The sequence below is a fragment of the Heteronotia binoei genome, chromosome 8, assembly GCF_032191835.1.
Source record: "Heteronotia binoei isolate CCM8104 ecotype False Entrance Well chromosome 8, APGP_CSIRO_Hbin_v1, whole genome shotgun sequence".
NCBI lineage: Eukaryota > Metazoa > Chordata > Lepidosauria > Squamata > Gekkonidae > Heteronotia > Heteronotia binoei.
In genome coordinates, this window is record NC_083230.1 from 123,508,440 (window position 1) to 123,530,821 (window position 22,382).

The 22,382-nt window shown below is 46.9% G+C and overlaps 1 protein-coding gene and 1 non-coding gene across 3 annotated transcripts in view; both read right to left on the minus strand.

The window, feature by feature from the left end:
* CHCHD3 (coiled-coil-helix-coiled-coil-helix domain containing 3) overlaps window positions 1–22,382 on the minus strand; it is a 476,827-nt gene that overhangs the window by 352,884 nt on the left and 101,561 nt on the right. The window lies entirely within an intron of this gene.
* TRNAA-AGC (transfer RNA alanine (anticodon AGC)) lies at window positions 200–271 on the minus strand. Its single transcript has one exon. It is a non-coding gene; the product is annotated as a tRNA-Ala (tRNA).

Below are 22,382 nucleotides of genomic sequence, written 5' to 3' on the forward strand. Positions count from 1 at the left end.
CTACTCAGCTCTGAGGTCCCAAGCAGAGGTCTTTCACATCACCTCCTGCCTGACCCTTTAACTGGAGATGCCAGGGATTGAAACTGGGACCTTCTGCATGCTGAGCAGTTGCTCTACCACTGAGCCACAGCCCCACTTCATGGCTCTCCAGGGTCTCAGGCCGAGGTCTTTCACATCACCTAGTGCCTGACCCTTTAACTGGAGATGCCGGGGATGGAACCTGGGACCTTCTGCATGCTGAGCAGATGCTCTACCACTGAGCCACAGCCCCACTTCATGGCTCTCCAGGGTCTCAGGCTGAGGTCTTTCACATCACCTCCTGCCTGGCCCTTTGACTGGAGATGCTGGGGACTGAACCTGGGACCTTCTACACGCCAAGCAGATGTTCGACCACCAAGCCACAGTCCCTCCCCCAAGGGTCTCAACTTCAAAAGCAGTCAGTGTAAGCTAAACACCACTTTGGCACCCGCAATTTCCCCTCCAAAATTATGAACTAGAGCAGGGGCGCCGAACTCATTCCTTTGCATTTATTCTATTTATTATCATTATTATTATATTGTGGATACATTACCAAATTGTAACGTGGAGAGAAAAATAAAATAAAATATGTTAGAACATCAATTCTATACAACCATGTTATTCCGTTATATCACAGAGGTTGGGAAAGATCGTTTTCAAATTGCACATTTAAAAAAAAAACCAGCTTATTTTTTACCTTGTTTTCTCTAACACCTTTAAATACATTTTTATTAAATGCGTTTTCTAACATCTTCAAATACATTTCAATAAGGTTTAGCTTTAGTTCCTTCCCTGGGTTGCTCTTAACCACTCATATGATTTTTTCCCATCTTTTTTATGCTTCCTGCTTAGAATTCCCATTTATTAATGCCGTCAAAATATCCAGTTCGGCTGTATCTATAATTTTAGCTATCAATTCGTCAAATTCAGGTACTTTACTTTCCTTTCTAGTATTTTGCAAAAAGCATTCCGGCTGCCGTTATTATATGTATTATTAGATGCCAATTTTCTTTCCCTGTTTCAAACTCATTTCTTATGAGGGTCGGATCTGACATAAATGAGACCTCGTCGGGCCGGGCCGTGTGTGTCATAAGTATATACCGAGTTTGGTAAAAGGTGCTGGTTATTACCTTTAAAGCCCTATACGGCCTAGGAGCTGCCTACCTTAGGGACCGTCTCTCCCCATATGTTCCCCAGAGAGTACTGAGATCGGGTTCTCAAAATCTCCTTACAATCCCCGGGTCAAAGGAGGCCCATCCGAAATCAACTAGGGACAGGGCTTTTTCGATCACAGCCCCTTGCTGGTGGAACCAGCTGCCGGAAAAGGCGAGGGCCCTGCGGAACCTTGGGCAGTTCTGCAGGGCCTGTAAGACAGTCCTCTTCAGGTTGGCATACAACTGACCGGCATCTGAATATTTTAAGGAAGACCGTGGGATAGCACACTGATGAATTGCGTTTATTTTATTGTGTAAATTATTAATGTATTTTAATTCTTAATTTTATTGTTAGAATTTTTATGTTGTGAGCCTCCCTGAGCCCGCTTCGGTGGGGTAGGGCGGGATATAAATCGAAATAAACGAATGGATGGATGGATGGATGGATGGATGAATGAATGAATGAATGAATGAATGAAATGCCAGGTAGCGGAGATGTAAACTTTAGAAAGCACACAGACAAACACAATTAAAGGGTTTTTTTTAAAAAAAAAAATTAAAAATAAAATATGCTTAAAAGAATAGCACTCTTGCAGTATTTTGTTTATTTAACAGTCTCTGATAAGTGACACCTCTTGCTGTGAATGGAGAAAATAGAGGCTTTGCTCTGTAGCTCTGCTGTGTGATTGAGCAAGCCTGGCAAAGCAAGCTGTGACGCAGAAGGAAGCAGATGACAGCCAGCTGTTTGGCGGCCTGAGTGGAGCCCTCCAGGGGCCTGATTCAGCCCCCAGGCTGCATGTCTAACGCCCCTGAACTAGAGGTACTGTTGAAAGTTGCAATATAGGGCTTGGTAGGTCCAGTGGAAAAAAAGTTTACAATGATCTTCAATCTGATGTTTAGGTTTTGGCTTTCTTCTCGGAAGCTGGGGAGGGAAAGCCTAACCCTTACATATGCTTCTGTGTAAGACTCAGAGCGTATTCCAAATTTCAAGCTCTCAGAGGCCTCGATACCATATTGAACTGATGAAAGGTTGGTTGTTAATGACACTATAATTAGACTATGACACCATGCTGAAAGCCATCCCACACAGCATGAGCCATGTTAGCTAAACTAACACAATGAATAATTTAGCTCTCAGTCAGCAAGGATTCACTCCAGTAACAGCATTACTTACCTAAACATATTGGTTTTCCAATACTCAATATTACAGCTGAAGATACTGGAAGGCTAAGGGGGGTGGGGGGGGAGTTCTGACATACACCTGGATTTAATTGCTGTGAAAAGGCCGAAAAAATAAGAACTAAGAAGTTCTAAGGCGCTTGTGATGAGATCACAGATCTGCACATCTACAATCGGGGCTGCCACAGCCTACATAATGGTTGTCATGCTGGTTCATGTCCACAACTTGTGCCCAAATGCTTTTATAAGCCACACAAATGACCCCAGTTTCTTGGCAACCCCACCGTTCGTGCAGCAGCTGAATTTGGTTTCATTCAGGACAGCATTCCGTTACTTTGGTTTTTCCTACCTAGCTTAAGTTTCAAATTGAGATTTTAATTCAACGACCTTTTATGAGTTTTATGTATTTTTTGCGCCCTATTTTTCTTGAAAGCTGCCTGGAGTTCCAGAAGGTGGAAAGACTTAAAAGTGTCTTAAATAAACAACCGGCAGCTAAACATGCCAGGGAAATGCTAGGTAAAGTTGAAGGCAGCAGGAAGCCCCAACTCAATCAAGGAAACCACGGCTCAGCTCTGACTTGGACGGGCCAATCTCTTCAGATCGTGGAAGCTAAGTAGGGTTGACTCTGGTTAGTACTTGGATGGGAGACCACCTTGGAATACCAAGTCAGAAGGACAGGGGTAGGCTTTCTTCAGCCACCTCTCTGAATACCATCCAGGACCCCAGCAGGGATCAGTCACCAGCAGTGTTCCCTCTAAGCTGAGTTAGGGCGAGCTAGCTCACAGATTTTTAGCCTCCAGCTCACCCATTTCTGTCTTAGCTCAGAAAGGATGACCCCAGAGCACACTCATTGATGCAGTAGCTCACAACTTTGAGGCCAGCAGCTCACAAAGGAAAAATTTTGTTCACAAGACACTGCAGCTTAGAGGGAACATTGGTCACCAGTGGTCAACATGACTTCCAAGTGCAAAAACACACACCACAGACATACAAATACCAGATGATGGATGGATGGATGGATGGATGGATGGATGGATGGATGGATGGATGGACGATGGATGGATGGATGATGGATGGATGGACGGATGGATGATGGATGGACGGAGGCATGGACGGACGCATGGACGGATGGATGGATGGACGCATGGACAGACGGACGCATGGACAGGCAGATGGATGATGGATGATGGATGGATGGATGGATGGATGGATGGATGGATGGAGGATGGATGGAGGATGGATGGATGGATGGATGGATGGATGGATGGATGGATGGATGATGGATGGATGGATGGATGATAGACAGACAGACACGCAGACACAGACACATGCCAGGAAGTCATGCAGTACAGGTAAACATCTTTTCATCCAAAACCATGCAAGAGCAACTGCAGAAACAGCAGCAACCACACCAGTACCTGCACATTTGATGGGAGTTCTAGATACTCCCAGCTACAGGGTGGGAACGGATTTATCAAACAGCCAACAGGTTCAATTCAAGAGGATTTCCATGGCTAATACAAAGAGGAAGAAGGGACAATTATCGACTGTCTAGATCAGCGGTTCCCATCCTTTTTGGCAAGTCCAAATTTATTTGGTATGGTGACCCATCTACGGCTGGCCCAAGGTTTTTGTTGCCCTAGGCAAACTGTGACCTTGGCAGCCCTCTAGGTGTCAACGTGGCAGATGAGGTTCAATGTGGCTGAGTGCAAAGTAATGCACATTGGGGCCAAGAATCCGAGCTACAAATACAAGTTGATGGGGTGTGAACTGGCAGAGGCTGACCAAGAAAGGGATCTTGGGGTCGTGGTAGATAACTCACTGAAAATGTCAAGATAGTGTGCGATTGCAATAAAAAAGGACAATGCCATGCTGGGAATTATTAGGAAGGGAATTGAAAACAAATCAGCCAATATCATAATGCCCCTGTATAAATCGATGGCGCGGTCTCATTTGGAATACTGTGTGCAATTCTGGTCACCGCACCTCAAAAAGGATATTATAGCATTGGGAAAAGTCCAGAAAAGGGCAGCTAGAATGATTAAAGGGTTGGAACACTTTCCCTATGAAGAAAGGTTAAAACGCTTGGGGTTCTTTAGCTTGGAGAAACGTCGACTGCGGGGTGACATGATAGAGGTTTACAAGATGGAGAAAGTAGAGAAAGAAGTCCTTTTCTCCCTTTCTCACAATACAAGAACTCGTGGGCATTCCATGAAATTGCTGAGCAGGCAGGTTAAAATGGATAAAAGGAAGTCCTTCTTCACCCAAAGGGTGATTAACATGTAGAATTCACTGCCACAGGAGGTGGTGGCGGCTACAAGCATAGCCAGCTTCAAGAGGGGATTGGATAAAAAAATGGAGCAGAGGTCCATCAGTGGCTATTAGCCACAGTGTGTGTGTGTGTGTATTGGCCACTGTGTGACACAGAATGTTGGACTGGATGGGCCATTGGCCTGATCCAACATGGCTTCTCTTACGTTCTTATGTTCTAGTTCAGCATTCCATTTTCCACAGTGGCAAGCCAGATGGTTTTGGAAAACCTTCAAACACCAAAAAAAGGGCTCAGCTTCCCTCACAATGAAACTCAAGCAAGTGGCATTCTGAAGTACACAGCCTTTGCATGTGGATGTTATATTCCATCCTCTGACCTCTCTCTTTTTTTCTCTGTTATTCCCTCTAATCCCCCTAACATTCTAAGAAACATGTTTTACTTGAATGTTTTACTTGATGAACGTCTATATGCAACGAACAAAAATCACAACTGATGCATCACGGAAGAGACTTCTTTCCAAAGTCAGATCTTGGGTTTCCAAAACACAAGAGAGCAATGGAAAAGGGCAGGGCCAGCTGTTAGCGAGGGCTGGCCTGTGTTCCACTTTCAGAGGCTTTGCGACCCACTTTGGGGTCCTGACCCAGAGCTGTGGGGAGGGGGAGACAGTTTCAAACAGTGTGCTCCCCAGAGGCACGTAAAATCATAGAGATGGAAGGGACCTCCTAGTCCATCCCCCTGCACAATGCAGGAAACTCACAAACACTAAATTCACAGGATCTTAATTGCTGTCAGATGGCCATTCAGCCTCTGTTGAAAAACCTCCAAGGAAGGAAGGAGAACTCACCACCTCCCGAGGAAGCCTGTTCCACTGAGGAATCGCTCTAACCATCAGGAAGTTCTTCCTCATGTTGATCCGTAAACTCTTCTGATTTCATTTCAACCCGTTGGTTCTGGTCCTACCTTCCAAGGCCACAGAAAACAATTCCACCACATCCTCTATAGGACAGCCCTTCAAGGACTTGAAGATAGTGATCCTATCACCTCTCAACCTGGATAAACACAACTGAAAACTTGATCTTGGACAAGATGAACCCCCAGTCATCCTGAAATCTCAGATGCTCAGAATATAACTGTACTCTCTTGAGAAAATCAGGAGTGACCAGAGAGCTAGAAACACACAAGGAGGGACGGTGGCTCAGTGGTAGAGCATCTGCTTGGGAAGCAGAAGGTCCCAGGTTCAATCCCCGGCATCTCCAAAAAAAGGGTCCAGGCAAATAGGTGTGAAAAACCTCAGCTTGAGACCCTGGAGAGCCGCTACCAGTCTGAGAAGACAATACTGACTTTGATGGACCAAGGGTCTGATTCAGTATAAGGCAGCTTCATATGTTCACATGTTCAAGGATTACCATCATAACCTTTACTTCAGCAGTCGTGCTCCCTAATTTATTAGAGTCCTGCAGCCCTCGTCCACAGAAGGGACAAGTGGGGTTCCCCCCGCCCCAGCTTTGCAAATAGACACACTAACACTGCACTCTGAGACAAAGAATAAATAGCTGCTTGGTCATTATTCAAAGCAAGTCACAGTTTTAATTCCTGCAAGGTGCTCTGCATGGGGCTGCCCTTGAGGAAAACCCAGAGATTGCCGGCCCAGAACGTGGCAGCCCAACTGCAGTCAGCAGCTAGCCACGGACGTAGCCCATTTTGAAACAGTGGCGTTGGCTGCCAGTCTATTTCCCAGTTCAATTCAAGTTGCTGGTTTCGGCCTTCAAAGCCCTTCGCAATCTGGAACCACGTATTTGAAGGACCATCTCCTTCCCTGTGTGTCAACTATCAACTATAGTCGCCAGGCAGCCATCGGATGTCCCACTACTTAAGGACACTGTTGGCTATGCCACTACATCCGGCACTGACTACAGCCCAGGCCTTTTTTGTTGTGTCTCAGAGGCTCTGCGGCTCCCTGAAGAGGTGAAGGGGGCCCACTCCATGGAGATCTTCAGGAGGTGAAGCAAGGCCTGCTTGTTTGCCAGGAAACATCAGAAGAGCCCTGTTGTATCAGACCAGTGGTCCATCTAGTCCAGCATTCTAAGAACATCAGAAGAGCCTTCTGGGTCAGACCAGTGAAGGTCCATCTAGTCCAGCATCTTATGAACATCAGAAGAGCCCTGCTGGATCAGACCAGTGAAGGTCCATGTAGTCCAGCATCTTATGAACATCAGAAGAGCCCTGCTGGATCAGACCAGTGAAGGTCCATCTAGTCCAGCATCCTAAGAACATCATAAGAGCCCTGCTGTACCAGCCCAGTGGTCCATTTAGTCCAGCATCCTATGAACATCAAAAGAGCCCTGCTGGATCAGACCAGTGAAGGTCCATCTAGTCCAGCATCCTATGAACATCAGAAGAGCCCTGCTGGATCAGACCAGTGAAGGTCCATCTAGTCCAGCATCCTAAGAACATCAGAAGAGCCCTGTTATATCAGTCCAGTGGTCCATCATCCTAAGAAAAGAAGAGCCCTGCTGGATCAGATCAAAGGTCCATCTAGTCCAGCATCCTAAGAACATCCTAAGAACAGCTCAGTGGTCCATTTAGTCCAGCATCCTATGAACATCAAAAGAGCCCTGCTGGATCAGACCAGTGAAGGTCCATCTAGTCCAGCATCTTAAGAACACAAGAGCCCTGCTGGATCAGACCAGGGGTCCATCTTGGCCAGCATCCGAAGAACATAAGAAGATCCCTGCTGGATCAGACCAGACCAATCTAATCCTTTTGAGGGGGTTGCATGGCAGACATCTTTTAAGATGTGGGGGAGACCTAGGGGTTGCTATTTTGTATTAACTGAAAATGTTTTTAACCATTACGGTAAGCCACCACAAACCATGATGGGAATCAGGATATAAAACTTTTTTTAAAGGTAAAAGTAGTCCCCTGTGCAAGCACCAATCGTTTCCAACTCTGGGTGACGTCACATCACGATGTATTCACAGCAGACTTTTTATGGGTGGTTTATCCTTGCCTTCCCCAGTCATCTACACTTTCCCGCCAGCATGCTGGGTACTCATTTTGCCGACCTCAGAAGGATGGAAGGCTGAGTCAACCTTGAGCCGGCTACCTGAACCCAGTTTCCGCCAGGATCGAACTCAGGTTGTGAGCAGAGAGCTTCGACTGCAGTAGTGCAGCTTTACCACTCTGCACCCCGGGGCTCTATAAATGTTTTTAATAAATAAGTAAAAATTTGTCCCCCCCCCCCACATCGGCTTTTACAAGGCTTAATACTGATCCACCAGTAGGAAAAGCAAGAAGTCTAGCGGCGTACGGATGTTTCCCACAAGAGTGATGACAGCCCTTGCAACTTTGCAGCTCCTGATGATTGCGGGAGCGTCTGGGGCGAAGGAAGAGATTAGCATCTACTGCGCTTTCATGTTACAAGATGGGAAGTTCCGCGATATTAAAGGGATATCAGGATCCCTTTACATTTCGCAATGATGTACAGCAGATGTTTCCGCGACTATAAATACCCACCCCATCTGGCCGCCTTAGTCTCTGGAAAGGTCTCGTGGCAGAGTGGTGCTCTGTGCAATACCTCCGGCTGAAAAGCGCTCGACATTCGTGCCAAAAGACACAAAGCCCGCGCGCGCAGACGGTGCAAGCCGTTTGTCGCTTCCGACGCGAGTGAGTTTGTTAATACCGTTTGACAGGCTTGCGTAACATCCTAAAATGTTTCTGAACAATGCAGTTTAGGTCACGATGCAATATTAATGAGCAAATAATGCCGGGCTTAATATTTAATGAGTCTGAGTGCTGCGGAAAGAGAGGGAGGCTGGAAATCACCGCAGCTGTCAGGGACCCCGGGAAAAGGGCTACCGCCAACTTCCAAGAAAAGCTCTAATCCAGGGGTGTCAAACTGGGCAGGGGTGGAATTCTAGCAGGAGCTCGTTTGCATATTAGGCCACCCCCCCTGATGTAGGCAATTCTCCGAGAGCTTACAAAGCTCTTTTTTGGAAGCTCTGGGAGGATTGGCTACATCAGGGAGGTGTGACCTCATATGCAAAAGGAGCTCCTGCTAGAATTCCACCACTGGAGCCAGATATGACATAAATGAGATCTTGTTATGTATGTCATAAAATGTAATGCCAGGTAATGGAGATATAAACTTTATAAAGGACACAGACAAACACAAAGCTTTTTTTAAAGCTTAAAATAAAACATGCTTAAAGCACTAGCACTCATTGGTCTTAAAGGTGCTTTCTTTGCATCTCTCCCGTGCGATCCAAGGAACTGGGCAAAGGAAGCTCTGGCTCTTTCCTTCCTTCCGCAGGAGACCAGGGAGGGGGAGGAGCCCCAGCCAACAGAAGGAAGAGAGACTTGGCTCAGTAGCTCTGCCATGCGATTGAGAGAGCCTGGCAAAGCAAGCTATTCCTCCCCCCCCTTCCTCCCCAAAGGAGGAGCCTCAGCCAATGGAGAAAATAGAGGTTTTGCTCTGTAGCTCCTGTGCAATTGAGCAAGCCTGGGAAAAAAAGCAAGCTGTGAGGCAGAAGGAAGCAAGAGAGAGGGAGAAGGAAGCAGAGGACAGCCGGTTGCTCGGGGGACTGATAAGAGCCCTCCAAGGGCCTGATTCAGCCCCCGGCTCGCATGTTTGAAACCCTTGGTCCAAAGTATGCAGCTTTGTCAGAAGAGCGTTCCACCCAAGTCAAAGTTTCATCGGGGAAGGGGGGGGGGGAGGCCAAAAAAAAAAAAACCACAGCAGCCACCTCTCTTCCTTTCTCACAACAATGCAAAGCCTTGTGTTCGTCAGTTCAGTTCATTATTACAGTCACTGACCAGAACACTTTAATCATCTAAAACAACCTTAAAAGTGCCTTGTAAAAAGCCTCGTGTCTTTTACAATGTCAAAACCACAAAGGAAGTGGAAATGCATTGGCTTAGTAACATAAATACCCCAAGACAGGGGTGTCAAATTCATTTGTTATGAGGGACGGATCACGAGACTTCGTCGGGCCGGGCCACAGGTGTAATAAAATGTAACGCCAGGTAGCAGAGATATAAAACTTTATAAAGGACACAAACAGTTAAAGATTTTATAGTCCAGAAAAGGGCAACTAGAATGATTAAAGGGCTGGAACACTTTCCCTATGAAGAAAGGTTGAAACGCTTGGGGCTCTTTAGCTTGGAGAAACGTCGACTGCGGGGTCACATGATAGAGGTTTACAAGATAATGCATGGGATGGAGAAAGTAGAGAAAGAAGGACTTTTCTCCCTTTCTCACAATACAAGAACTCGTGGGCATTCGATGAAATTGCTGAGCAGACAGGTTAAAATGGATAAAAGGAAGTACTTCTTCACCCAAAGGTGATTAACATGTGGAATTCACTGCCACAGGAAGTAGTGGCGGCCACAAGCATAGCCACCTTCGAGAGGTGTTTAGATAAAAATACGGAGCAGAGGTCCATCAGTGGCTATTAGCCACAGTGTGTGTGTGTGTGTGTATATATATAAATTTTGCCACTGTGTGACACAGAGTGTTGGACTGGATGGGCCATTGGCCTTATCTAACATAGCTTCTATTATGTTCTTATGTTCTTATTTTTAAACTTGAAATAAAACACGCTTAAAACACTAGCACTTGTTGGTCTTAAAGGTGCTTTCTTTGTCTCTCTCCCGTGCGATACAGGGAACTGGGCAAAGGAAGCTCTGGCTCTTTCCTTCCATCCCAATGGGACCAGGAGGGGGAGGAGTCTCAGTCGATAGAAGGAAGAGAGGCTTGGCTCAGTAGCTTGGCTGTGCAACTGAGAAACTCTGGCAAAGTAAGCTATTCCTCTCTCCCCTTCCTCACTAAGGGAGGAGCCTTAGGCAACAGAGAAAATGGAGGTTTTGCTCTGCCGCTCCTGTGCGATTAAGCAAGCTGGCAAAGCAAGCTGCAATACAGAAGGAAGCAAGAGGGAGGGAGAAGGAAGCAGACAGCAGCCAGTTGCTCGGGGGTCTGATAGGAGACCACCAGGGGCCTAATTTGGCCACCGGGCCGCAAGTTTGACACCCCTCCCCTAAGATAACTCTGAGGCCCCCTCCACCCAAACAAGACAGGTCAAAGGCACAACATGCAGTCCACATGCCATGTAAAAGAAGCCTTAGTGCAGAGTGAAATCTATGTTGCTATTTGGTAATAGAAAGCGTCGTCAAGAGGCAGCCAACTTAGCAGGTGTTCAGTTTTCGGCACCACATTTAAATAAGGATCTAGACAAGCTGGAACGGGTCCAGAGGAAGGCGACAAAGATGGTGAGGGGTCTGGAGACCAAGTCCTATGAGGGAAGGTTGAAGGAGCTGGGCATGTTTAGCCTGGAGAGGAGACAACTGAGAGGTGATTTGATCACCAAGGACTTGAAGGGCTGTCATATAGAGGATGATGTGGAATTGTTTTCTGGGGCCCCAGAAGGTAGGACCAGAACCGATGGGTTGAAATTAAATCAAAAGAGTTTCAAGCACAATCAGAACAAAAAAAAAAAAAGCCCTTACAAATTAGTACAGAAGAAGATATTGGATTTATATCCCGCCCTCCACTCCGAAGAGTCTAAGAGTGGCTCACAAACTCCTTTACTTTCCTCCCCCACAACAGACACCCTCTGAGGTGGGTGGGGATGGAGAGGGCTCTCACAGTGGCTGCCCTTTCAAGGACAACTCCTGCGCTGACCCAAGGCCATTCCAGCAGCTGCAAGTGGAGGAGGGAGGGAATCAAACCCGGTTCTCCCAGATAAGAGAGCTCTGGCTGACCCAAGACCATTCCAGCAGCTGCAAGTGGAGGAGTGGGGAATCAAACCCAGTTCTCCCAGATAAGAGAGCTGTGGCTGACCCAAGGCCATTCTGGCAGCTGCCAGTGGAGGAGTGGGGAATCAAACCCGGTTCTCCCAGATAAGAGAGCTCTGGCTGCCCCAAGGCCATTCCAGCAGCTGCAAGTGGAGGCGGGGGGAATCAAACCCGATTCACCCAGATAAGAGAGCTCTGGCTGACCCAAGGCCATTCCAGCAGGTGCAAATGGAGGAGGGGGGGAATCAAACCCAGTTCTCCCAGATAAGAGAGCTCTGGCTGACCCAAGGCTATTCCAGCAGCTGCAAGTGGAGGAGTGGGGAATCAAACCCGGTTCTCCCAGATAAGAGAGCTCTGGCTGACCCAAGGCCATTCCAGGAGCTGCAAACGCAGGAGTGGGGAATCAAACCCGGTTCTTCCAGATAACAGAGCTCTGGCTGACCCAAGGCCATTCCAGCAGGTGCAAATGGAGGAGGGGGGAATCAAACCCGGTTCTCCCAGATAAGAGAGCTCTGGCTGACCCAAGGCCATTCCAGCAGCTGCAAGTGGAGGAGTGGGGAATCAAACCCGGTTCTCCCAGATAAGAGAGCTCTGGCTGACCCAAGGCCATTCCAGCAGCTGCAAGTGGAAGAGTGGGGAATCAAACCCGGTTCTCCCAGATAAGAGAGCTCTGGCTGACCCAAGGCAATTCCAGCAGCTGCAAGTGGAGGAGTGGGGAATCAAACCCGGTTCTCCCAGATAAGAGAGCTCTGGCTGAGCCAAGGCCATTCCAGCAGCTGCAAGTGGAGGAGTGGGGAATCAAACCCGGTTCTCCCAGATAAGAGAGCTCTGGCTGACCCAAGGCCATTCCAGCAGGTGCAAGTGGAAGAGTGGGGAATCAAACCCGGTTTTCCCAGATAAGAGTCCGCACAGTTAACCACTACACCAAACTGGCTCTCCTAGCTACCTCGCTACCTAGCTAAGCGAGGACACCCCCACTGCATCACAATTTCACTGTGCCCTTTCAAAGCCCGCCTAGTTTCATTTCCCTAACGTGGGACACTGACCCCTTCTCTTTCCCAAGGGAATGGGATAAAAGTTCGGTGCTATTACACTCCCATAAAACAGCACACAGCTGACAGAAATACTGCGAGGGAGGGCAACCCATGCATGGAAGGTGGAAGCCCAGACCTTTGCTGCAGTCGCGCTGCGTAAGGCAAGGTCACATTCTAATGTTACAGGTGGAGAACACCGCTGAGGCCTGCAGCAAGAACTCGGGGAGGAGAGATTCCTGCACGGTTTCATGACATTTTAACTACCTATTGAAAAACAAACTACCCTTTTCCCTGCAGATTTCTGTTTTTAAACTGAAAAACAGCAGGCCGTGTGTGGTATCTAAGAAAACTCAACCTTCGCTTCTACCATGCCTCAGGCCCTCTTCTGTTAAAATCCCTCAAGGGCCAAGTGAGAATACTAGTGCTGCTTTAACACTGATAGCAGGGGTGGCCAAACTTACTTAACTTAAGAGCCACAAAGAATAAGCATCGGATGTCTGAGGAGCCACAAGACATGAAAGTCAGAGGGAGGGAGGGAGGGAGGGAGGGAGGGAGGGAGGGAGGGAGGGAGGAAGGAAGGAAGGAAGGAAGGAAGGAAGGAAGGAAGGAAGGAAGGAAGGAAGGAAGGAAGGAAGGAAGGAAGGAAGGAAGGAAGGAAGGAAGGAAGGAAGGAAGGAAGCTTTAACTTTAAATGCATTCGCCAATAATCCCTGGAGTGCCCTCAGCGGGTGCATTCTCGGGTACTGCTGAATCAGACCAGTGAGGGTCCATCTAGTTGAGCATCCTGTCTCACACAGAGGCCAACCAGTTCCTCTGGAGGGCCAACAACAGAGAGGCCGAGGCCTTCATAAGAACATCAGAAGAGCCCTGCTGGATCAGACCAGTGAGGGTCCATCTAGTCCAGCCTCCTGTCTCACACAGTGGCCAGTCAGTTCCTCTGGAGGGCCAACAACAGGGCAGAGAGGCCGAGGCCTTCATAAGAACATCAGAAGAGCCCTGCTGGATCAGACCAGGGAGGGTCCATCTAGTCCAGCCTCCTGTCTCACACAGCGGCCAACCAGTTTCTCTGGAGAGCCAACAACAGGGCACAGAGGCCACGGCATTAAAGTCCCTGATGTTGACTCCTGGCTCTGGGATTCAGAGGTTTAGGGCCTCTGAATGTGGAGGTTCCCCTCAGTCACCATGGCTAGTAGCCACTGATAGACCTATCCTCAATGAATCTATCCCCTTTCAAAGTTGTTTATTCCTGCAGCCACCACGACATCCTTCGGCAGCGAATCCCACATTTTAATCACTGTCCATCCTGAACCTACTGTCCATCAGCTTAATTTGGATGCCCTTGAATTCTAGCACTTTGGGAGCGGGAGAAAAAGTTCTCTATCAACCATTTCCATCCCGTGCACCATTTTTGAAACCTCTATCATGTCCCCCTTTAGCAATCTCTTCTCTAAACCGAAAAACCTGCCCATGAAACGACCTAATTTTCCAATTAGTTCATAAATAGATGCTGTCGAGTGTGCAAGAGCAAAATGTCAGCAATATAATTTATTCAAGGCCGGTTATTTTAAAAATGGCTTCTACTGCACAAGTGCAAAGAAGGGACCAACTGCGGGGAATTCCAATCATGATAATGAGGCTACTTTAATGACCTGGCCATGACCCTGATGGAAAAGTCCCTCTTCTCCAGTCATTGAGAAGATTTAATCATTTATTTGTTACCCCCCAGGACTCAACAAGGCCAAATGCTCAAAAGATGAAAAGAACAGAGGAGAATTAACACCTGATGTGCAAATTGTCATTTGCAAGGTCTTACACCTGTACGGAACAAGTCCCACCTGAGGTACCTCGCAACAAGAGAATCCAATTAGAACAACCCATGTAAAATGTGATTTCAAACAGAAGAGGCTGATACCGACTGGGTAAAAAGTACGAATGATTTGAAAACAGCAGCACTGTTAAGACTGCAGTAACTGAAAAGGGAAACCAATTAAAGACATATGACGAAGCACAAAGCCGCTAATGTAAAACTAGCCAGTTTGGTGTAGTGGTGAAGTGCCCGGATTCTTATCTGGGAGATCCGGGTTTGATTCCCCACTCCTCCACTTGCAGCTGCTGGAATGGCCTTGGGTCAGCCATAGATCTCTTATCTGGGAGAACCGGGTTTGATTCCCCACCCCTCCACTTGTACCTGCTGGAATGGCCTTGGGTCAGCAAGAGCTCTCTTATCTGGGAGAACCGGGTTGGATTCCCCACCCCTCCACTTGCACCTGCTGGAATGGCCTTGGGTCAGCCATAGATCTCTTATCTGGAAGATCCGGGTTTGATTCTCCACCCCTCCATACGCACCTGCTGGAATGACCTTGGATCAGCCACAGCTCTCGTAGGAGTTGTCCTTGAAAGGGCAGCTTCTGGAAGAGCTCTCTGAGCCCCACCTACCTCACACGGTGTCTGTTGGGGGGAGGGAAGGTAAAAGGAGATTGTGACTGCTCTGAGATGCAGGGTACAGGGCGGGATATAAATCCAACATCATCTTTTTCTTCTAACATGATGAAAGGTCAAGAAGTCTTGGCAAGATGATGATGATGACAACTGGATTTATACCCCGCCATCCACTCTGAATCTCAAAGTCTCACAGTGATACAATATCGCCTTTATCTTCTTCCCTCAAAACAAACACCCTGTGAGGTGGGCGGGACTGAGAGAACTCTCCCAGAAGATGTCCTTTCAAGGACAACTCTGCGAGAGCAATGGCTGACCCAAGGCCATTCCAGCAGCTGCAAGTGGTGGAGTGGGGAATCAAACTCAGTTTTCCCAGATAAGAGTCTGCACACTTAGCCACTACACCTAACAGCCCACAGATTACTATCCTTTCTTGCTGATCCACGTGAGAACGAATGATACTGCCCGTCATAGCCCTGAACGTATTAGAAAAGACTATGTAGCTCTGGGTCAGAAGGTGAAGGAGCTAGGCACACAGGTTGTGTTCTCATTAGTGCTTCCTGTTGAAGGCTGTGGCTTAGAACAAGAAAGAAGAATACTTCAAATAAACGACTGGCTACGTCAATGGTGTCGTCAGGAAAGATTTGAATTTCTGGACCATGGCTTTCGCTTTCGAGATGCTGGTCTTCTATCAGGAGATGGTTTGCACCTTACGGCGGTAGGAAAAAGGGTGTTTGGTAATAGCCTTGCTAACCTCTCTCTCTCGGCTTGACTTCGCGAACGACTTGCTAACCTAATAAGGAGGGTTTTGTACTAAACTGTATGGGAGAGCGAGACAATAATTCAAAACCTCGTATGATGCCAGAAACTGGGGATAAGAACATTAAAGATTTGCAAAGAGTGACGTATACGCTAGGTAATGTTAATTTGCAGGCTTGTATGGAAACTAAACCCTCGGGATGCATAAAACGTGGATTCCGATGTCTCTACACTAATGCACAGAGTATGGGAAACAAACAGGAGGAACTGGAAGTCCTAATAAAGGAAGGAGACTACGACATAATAGGCCTCACTGAAACTTGGTGGGATGACACTCACAACTGGAATATTAGGATTCAGGGGTACAACTTATTTAAAAGGGACAGACAAATGAGAAAGGGCAGAGGCATAGCAGTATATGTGAATGAGGTATATACTTGTGAGGAAATATGTGGATCTGAACATGGCAGCTCAGTTGAGAGCCTCTGGGTAAAAATAAATGGAGTAAGAAATAACAGTGATATTATTGTGGGCATTTGCTATAGACCAGCAAGTCAGGCAGAGGGATGAGATACTTCTACAACAGATTGCAAAGTTCTCCAAGAGAAGGGATACAGTGATCATGGGAGATTTCAATTACCCGGACATCTGTTGGAAGTCCAACTCTGCTAAAAATGAAAAGTCAAATAGATTCCTGACTTGTCTTGCTGACAACTTCCTTTTCCAGAAAGTGAAGAAGGAAATAAGGGGATCTGCTATCTTGGATATGATTCTCACCAACAAAGAAGAACTGATTGAAGAAGTGGAAATAGTGGGCGCCCTGGGCAGTAGTGACCATGTGATTTTGGAATTTACAGTCTTAGGGAAGGGAAAAGCTATGCATAGTCAGACTTATAGGTTGGACTTCAGAAAGGCAAACTTCAATAAACTTAGAACTATGCTGGGTAAAATCCCATGGTCAGAAATACTTAGGAGGAAGGGGGTTCAGGAGGGGTGGGAGTTTCTTAAAAGCGAAATACTGAAAGCGCAATCACAGACGATTCCTATGAGAAGAAAAAATGGAAAAAGCCTAAACAAGCCCAAGTGGCTCCATAAACAGCTCTCTAAAGACTTGAGAAATAAAAAAGACTCCTTTAGGAATTGGAAGGAGGGCCTGATACACAAGGATGAATATAAACAAATCACCAGTGCTTGTAGAGAAAAAGTTAGGAAAGCTAAAGCTCAGTATGAGCTTAGGCTGGCCAAAGATGCTAAAAACAACAAAAAAGGGTTCTTTTCTTATGTTCAGAGTAAGAAAAAGAGCAAGGACATGGTAGGCCCATTGCGAGGGCAAGAGAGTGAAATTGTAGCAGGTAACGAAGAGAGGGCGAAACTGCTCAATTCCTACTTTTCCTCGGTCTTCTCTTCTGAGGGGAATGGTGCTCAACATGGCAAAAACAGAACATATAAGGAGGGTATGAAGTTCCAACCTAGGATCAGCATAGGGGTAGTACATAAACACAATTTTTTAAAAAATGAAACGAAGTCCTCATCCAAGGGTTCTAAAAGAGCTTGCGGATGTAATTTCTGAGCCTCTGGCTATTATTTTTGAGAATTCTTAGAGGAATTCTCAGGAAAGGTGCTGGAAGACTGGAGACGGGCGAACGTTGTCCCCATCTTCAAAAAGGGGAAAAAAGACGATCCGGGTAACTACCGACCCGTCAGCTTGACGTCTATACCTGGAAAAGTTTTAGAACAAATAATTAAACAGTCGGTCCTGGAACATTTATAAAAAATGGATGTGATCACTAAGAGCCAGCATGGGTTTCTCAAGAACGAGTCATGTCAGACTAACCTGATCTCTTTTTTTGAGAAAGTGACTACCTTGCTGGATCAGGGGAATGCTCTAGACATCGTTTATCTGGATTTCAGTAAGGCTTTTGATAAGGTTCCACATACCATGCTTGTTGAAAAGTTGTTAAAATGTGGTTTGGATCCTGTTACCATTAGGTGGATCTGTAACTGGTTGACAGATTGCACCCAAACAGTGCTTGTGAATGGTTCCTCATCCTCTTGGAGAGGAGTGACAAGTTGAGTGCATCAAGGATCTGTCCTGGGACCTGTTTTGTTCAACATCTTTATCAATGATTTGGATGAAGGAATAGAGGGAATGCTTATTAAATTTGCAGATGATACTAAATTGGGAGGGGTTGCAAACACAAGAAGACAGAAACAGGATACAGAATGACCTTGACAGGCTGGAAAACTGGGCTAAAACCAATAAAATGAATTTTAACAGGGATAAATGTCCAGTTCTGCATTCAGGTAGGAAAAATCCAATGCATGGTTATAGGATGGGGGAGACTTGTCTCAGCAGTAGTCTGTGCGAAAAGGATCTAGGGGTCTTAGTGAATCATATGCTGAACATGAGTCAACAGTGTGATGGTCGGCTAAAAAGGCAAATGCAATTTTGCACTGTAGCAACAGAAGTCTAGTGTCCAGATCACGTGATGTGATGGTATCGCTTTACTCTGCTCTGGTAAGACCTCACCTGGAGTATTGTGTTCAGTTTTGGGCACCACATTTTAAGAAGGATATAGACAAGTTGGAACAGGTCCAGAGGAGGGCGACGAAGATGGTGAGGGGTCTGGAGACCAAGTCCTGTGAGGAAAGGTTGAAGGAGCTGGGCCTGTTTAGCCTGGAGAGGAGGCAGCAGAGAGGTGATATGATCACCATCTTCAAGTCCATGAAGGGCTGTCATATAGAGGATGGTGTGGAATTGTTTTCTGTGGCCTCGGAAAGTAGGACTAGAACCAATGGGTTGAAATTAAATCAAAAGAGTTTCCGGCTCAACATTAGGAAGAACTTCCTGACCATTAGAGCAATTCCTCAGTGGAAAAAGGCTTCCTCAGGAGGTAGTGGGCTCTCCTTCTTTGGAGGTTTTTAAACAGAGGCTAGATGGCCATCAGACAGCAATAAAGATCCTGTGAGTTTGGGGAGAAGTGTTTGTGAGTTTCCTGTATTGTGCAGGGGGTTGGATTGGATGGCCCTGGAGGTCCCTTCCAACTCTATGATTCTCTGATTCTCTGGGAATAGCCAGCCAATTAAATGACAACAGGTTCAGAGGAACCCATGATTAAACAACACTGACCTTGTTGAACCAATGGTCTGATTCAGTAAGCCATCTTCATGTGAAGCCACTGGAGGGGAAGTTGTAGAAATTTTGCAGGTAAAATAATGAAAGCACCAACCCTGCTAAGCTTCTGAGAACAGATAAGACTGGGCTATGCCATGCCCTCCCTTAAATGCTATTCAGGTATTCAGGTACCTATTTTCATTTACTTTTATCTCTAATGGGGATCCAAGGTTGCTTACATAATTCTCTTTCTTTCTTTCTTTCTTTCTTTCTTTCTTTCTTTCTTTCTTTCTTTCTTTCTTTCTTTCTTTCTTTCTTTCTTTCTTTCTTCTTCCTTCCTTCCTTCCTTCCTTCCTTCCTTCCTTCCTTCCTTCCTTCCTTCCTTCCCTCCCTCCCTCCCTCCCTCCCTTCCTTCCTTCCTTCCTTCCTTCTTTCCTTCTCTACTCCTTTGACCTACAGATCGTATCTATGAATTCCAACTAGGTATAAGAAAAAGAAAGGAAGAATGCAACCCAGAGAGGGCAGGCTATATCATATTAGAGAAGATGTCTTGTCACAGGCTGCCTGAACTCTCATGGCCTGAACAAGGAATTCGGCTCAAAAAGAAAGAAACAAAGGAGTATTTGCTGGCCTCGATGCCATTAAAAGTTTAGAAACTAAAGTACCTATGAGAATTTCACTTTGTTGGCACGTAAGTGGTCTCTACTCCTCCATTTTATCCTCACAACGATGCTGTGAAGTTAGGTTAGGCTGAGAATGTGTGACTGCCCCCAAAGTCATCCAGCAAGCTTGCATGACAGAACAAGGATTCTGGGGCTGCGATCACACACACAAAATAATACACTATCAATTCACTTTCAATGCACTTTACAACTGGATTTTACTCTGTGAACTGGCAAAATCCAGTTGCAAAGTGCTTTGAAAGTGAGTTGAAAGTGCATTATTTAGAGTGTGCCATCTTAGATACCGTCTCCTAAATCTCAGTCTGGCACTCTAATCACTACATCACACTGCCCTGTAGAAGTTCTCTGTACCTTTCGACAGCAGACCATGGTATTGTGAGTTTCCCTGCCACCCCACCAGAAATAATTCTCTCTCCTTCAGTAATGGCATGGGAAGTTGAGCAAGTTTTTCAAAGTTGTCTGGAGCACCATTGTTGGGCATTATGCCACAACTTGGTTTAGTTATTTTAAAAAGATGAAGATATTGGATTTATGTCCCACCCTCCACTCCGAAGAGTCTCAGAGCGGCTCACAATCTCCTTTACCATCCCCCCCACTCACATCAGACACCCAGTGACGTAGACGAAGATATTGGTTTTATATCCCGCCCTCCACTCCAAAGAGTCTCAGAGCGGCTCACAATTTCCTTTACCTTCTCCCCCACACAACAGACACCCTGTGAGGTAGATGAAGATATTGGATTTATATCCCGCCCTCAACTCCGAAGAGTCTCAGAACGGCTCACAATCTCCTTTACCTTCCTCCCCCACAACAGACACCCTGTGAGGTGAGTGGGGCTAGAGAGGGCTCTCACAGCAGCTGCCCATTCAAGGACAACCTCTGCCAGAGCTATGGCTGACCCAAGGCCATTCCAGCAGGTACAAGTGGAGGAGTGGGGAATCAAACACGGTTCTCCCAGATATGAGAGCTCTGGCTGACTCAAGGCCATTCCAGCAGGTGCAAGTGGAGGAGTGAGGAATCAAATCGGTTCTCCCAGATAAGAGAGCTCTGGCTGACTCAAGGCCATTCCAGCAGGTGCAAGTGAAGGAGTGAGGAATCAAATCGGTTCTCCCAGATAAGAGAACTATGGCTGACTCAAGGCCATTCCAGCAGGTGCAAGTGGAGGAGTGGGGAATCACACCCGGTTCTCCCAGATAAGAGAGCTACGGCTGACCCAAGGCCATTCCAGCAGCTGCAAGTGGAGGAGTAGGGAATCAAACCCAGTTCTCCCAGAGAAGAGAGCTCTGGCTGACCCAAGGCCACTCCAGCAGCTGCAAGCGGAGGAGTGGGGAATCAAACCCAGTTCTCCCAGATAAGAGAACTCTGGCTGACCCAAGGCCATTCCAGCAGTTGCAAGTGGAGGAGGAGGGAATCAAACCCGGTTCTCCCAGATAAGAGAGCTGCAAGTGGAAGAGTGGGGAATCAAACCCGGTTCTCCCAGATAAGAGAGCTCTGGCTGACCCAAGGCAATTCCAGCAGCTGCAAGTGGAGGAGTGGGGAATCAAACCCGGTTCTCCCAGATAAGAGAGCTCTGGCTGAGCCAAGGCCATTCCAGCAGCTGCAAGTGGAGGAGTGGGGAATCAAACCCGGTTCTCCCAGATAAGAGAGCTCTGGCTGACCCAAGGCCATTCCAGCAGGTGCAAGTGGAAGAGTGGGGAATCAAACCCGGTTTTCCCAGATAAGAGTCCGCACAGTTAACCACTGACCCAAGGCCATTCCAGCAGGTGCAAGTGGAGGAGTAAGGAATCAAACCCGGTTCTCCCAGATAAGAGTCCGCACACTTCACCACTACACCAAACTGGCTCTCCCTCAAGCTAAAGTTGAAGATGCCTACTGACAGCAGACACTCCAGCTCGGTATTACTCCACACCAAACATCAAGGCATTTGCAAAGATGCAAAGGGACCGTTTGGGCCCCATGAAAATCCCCATATTGTAAGCAGCGAGTCCCATACTCACAACTGCCACCTTATTCATCTTATAGAAAGAACCTGTCTGGTGCGGTGGTTACGTGTGTGGACTCTTACCTGGGAGAACTGAGTTTGATTCCCCACTCTTCCACTTGCAACTGCTGGGTTGGCCTTGGGTCAGTCATAGCTCTCTCAGAGCTCTTCTCTCAAGAGCAGTTTCTGTCAGAGCTCTCTCAGCCCCACCTACCTCACAGGGCGTCTGTTGTGGGGAGGGGAAGAGAAATGAGATTGTAAGCTACTCTGAGTTACTACTGCTATTACTCCTACTACTTCATATGGCACAAGCAAGCCTCACTGAGTACACTAATACTCCGTAGCATAACCGAAGGTTATAAGCTTTCGTGTGCGTGCACACTTCTTCAGATACATTGATGTGTGCATGCACATGAAAGTTTCTACCCAGAATAAAACTATACTGGTCTTAGTGCCACCGGACTCAAACTTCCTTCTGCTGCTTCGGAGCAACACAACTACCCACCTGACTCAGTAGCTTACATTGCAGATTTCCTGAATCACCACTGAACTAGCGTTGAGAGATGGGCCAGCTTCCCCAAATCGAAAAGCAACGCACACGACATACGGCGAGTGTCCAAACGATTCTGAAACCTATCACGCCTGCTGCACCAAGCAAGGCAACGGACACATTCCTCACAGGTTTCCTTTGCAGCCAAGTACGGAAGAATAATTCCCCTTGTATATTTCCTCCAGATCTTTGCCTGCGCTCTAGAATAAACACGTTATGAAAAGAAAAATCGATTTGGAGCTTTAAAATGTACAGTATCACAATAGGTCAAGCTGTGCTATCGATTTTAGTATCGCGTTTTCCGGGGCAGTTTCCCCAATGGGTTCTTTTCTAATGTTGTTCTTCATTTTTCTCTCTTTGTTCCCTGACTGGTGGATTTGTTGTGCTCTCCTGCAAAAAAAGGCAA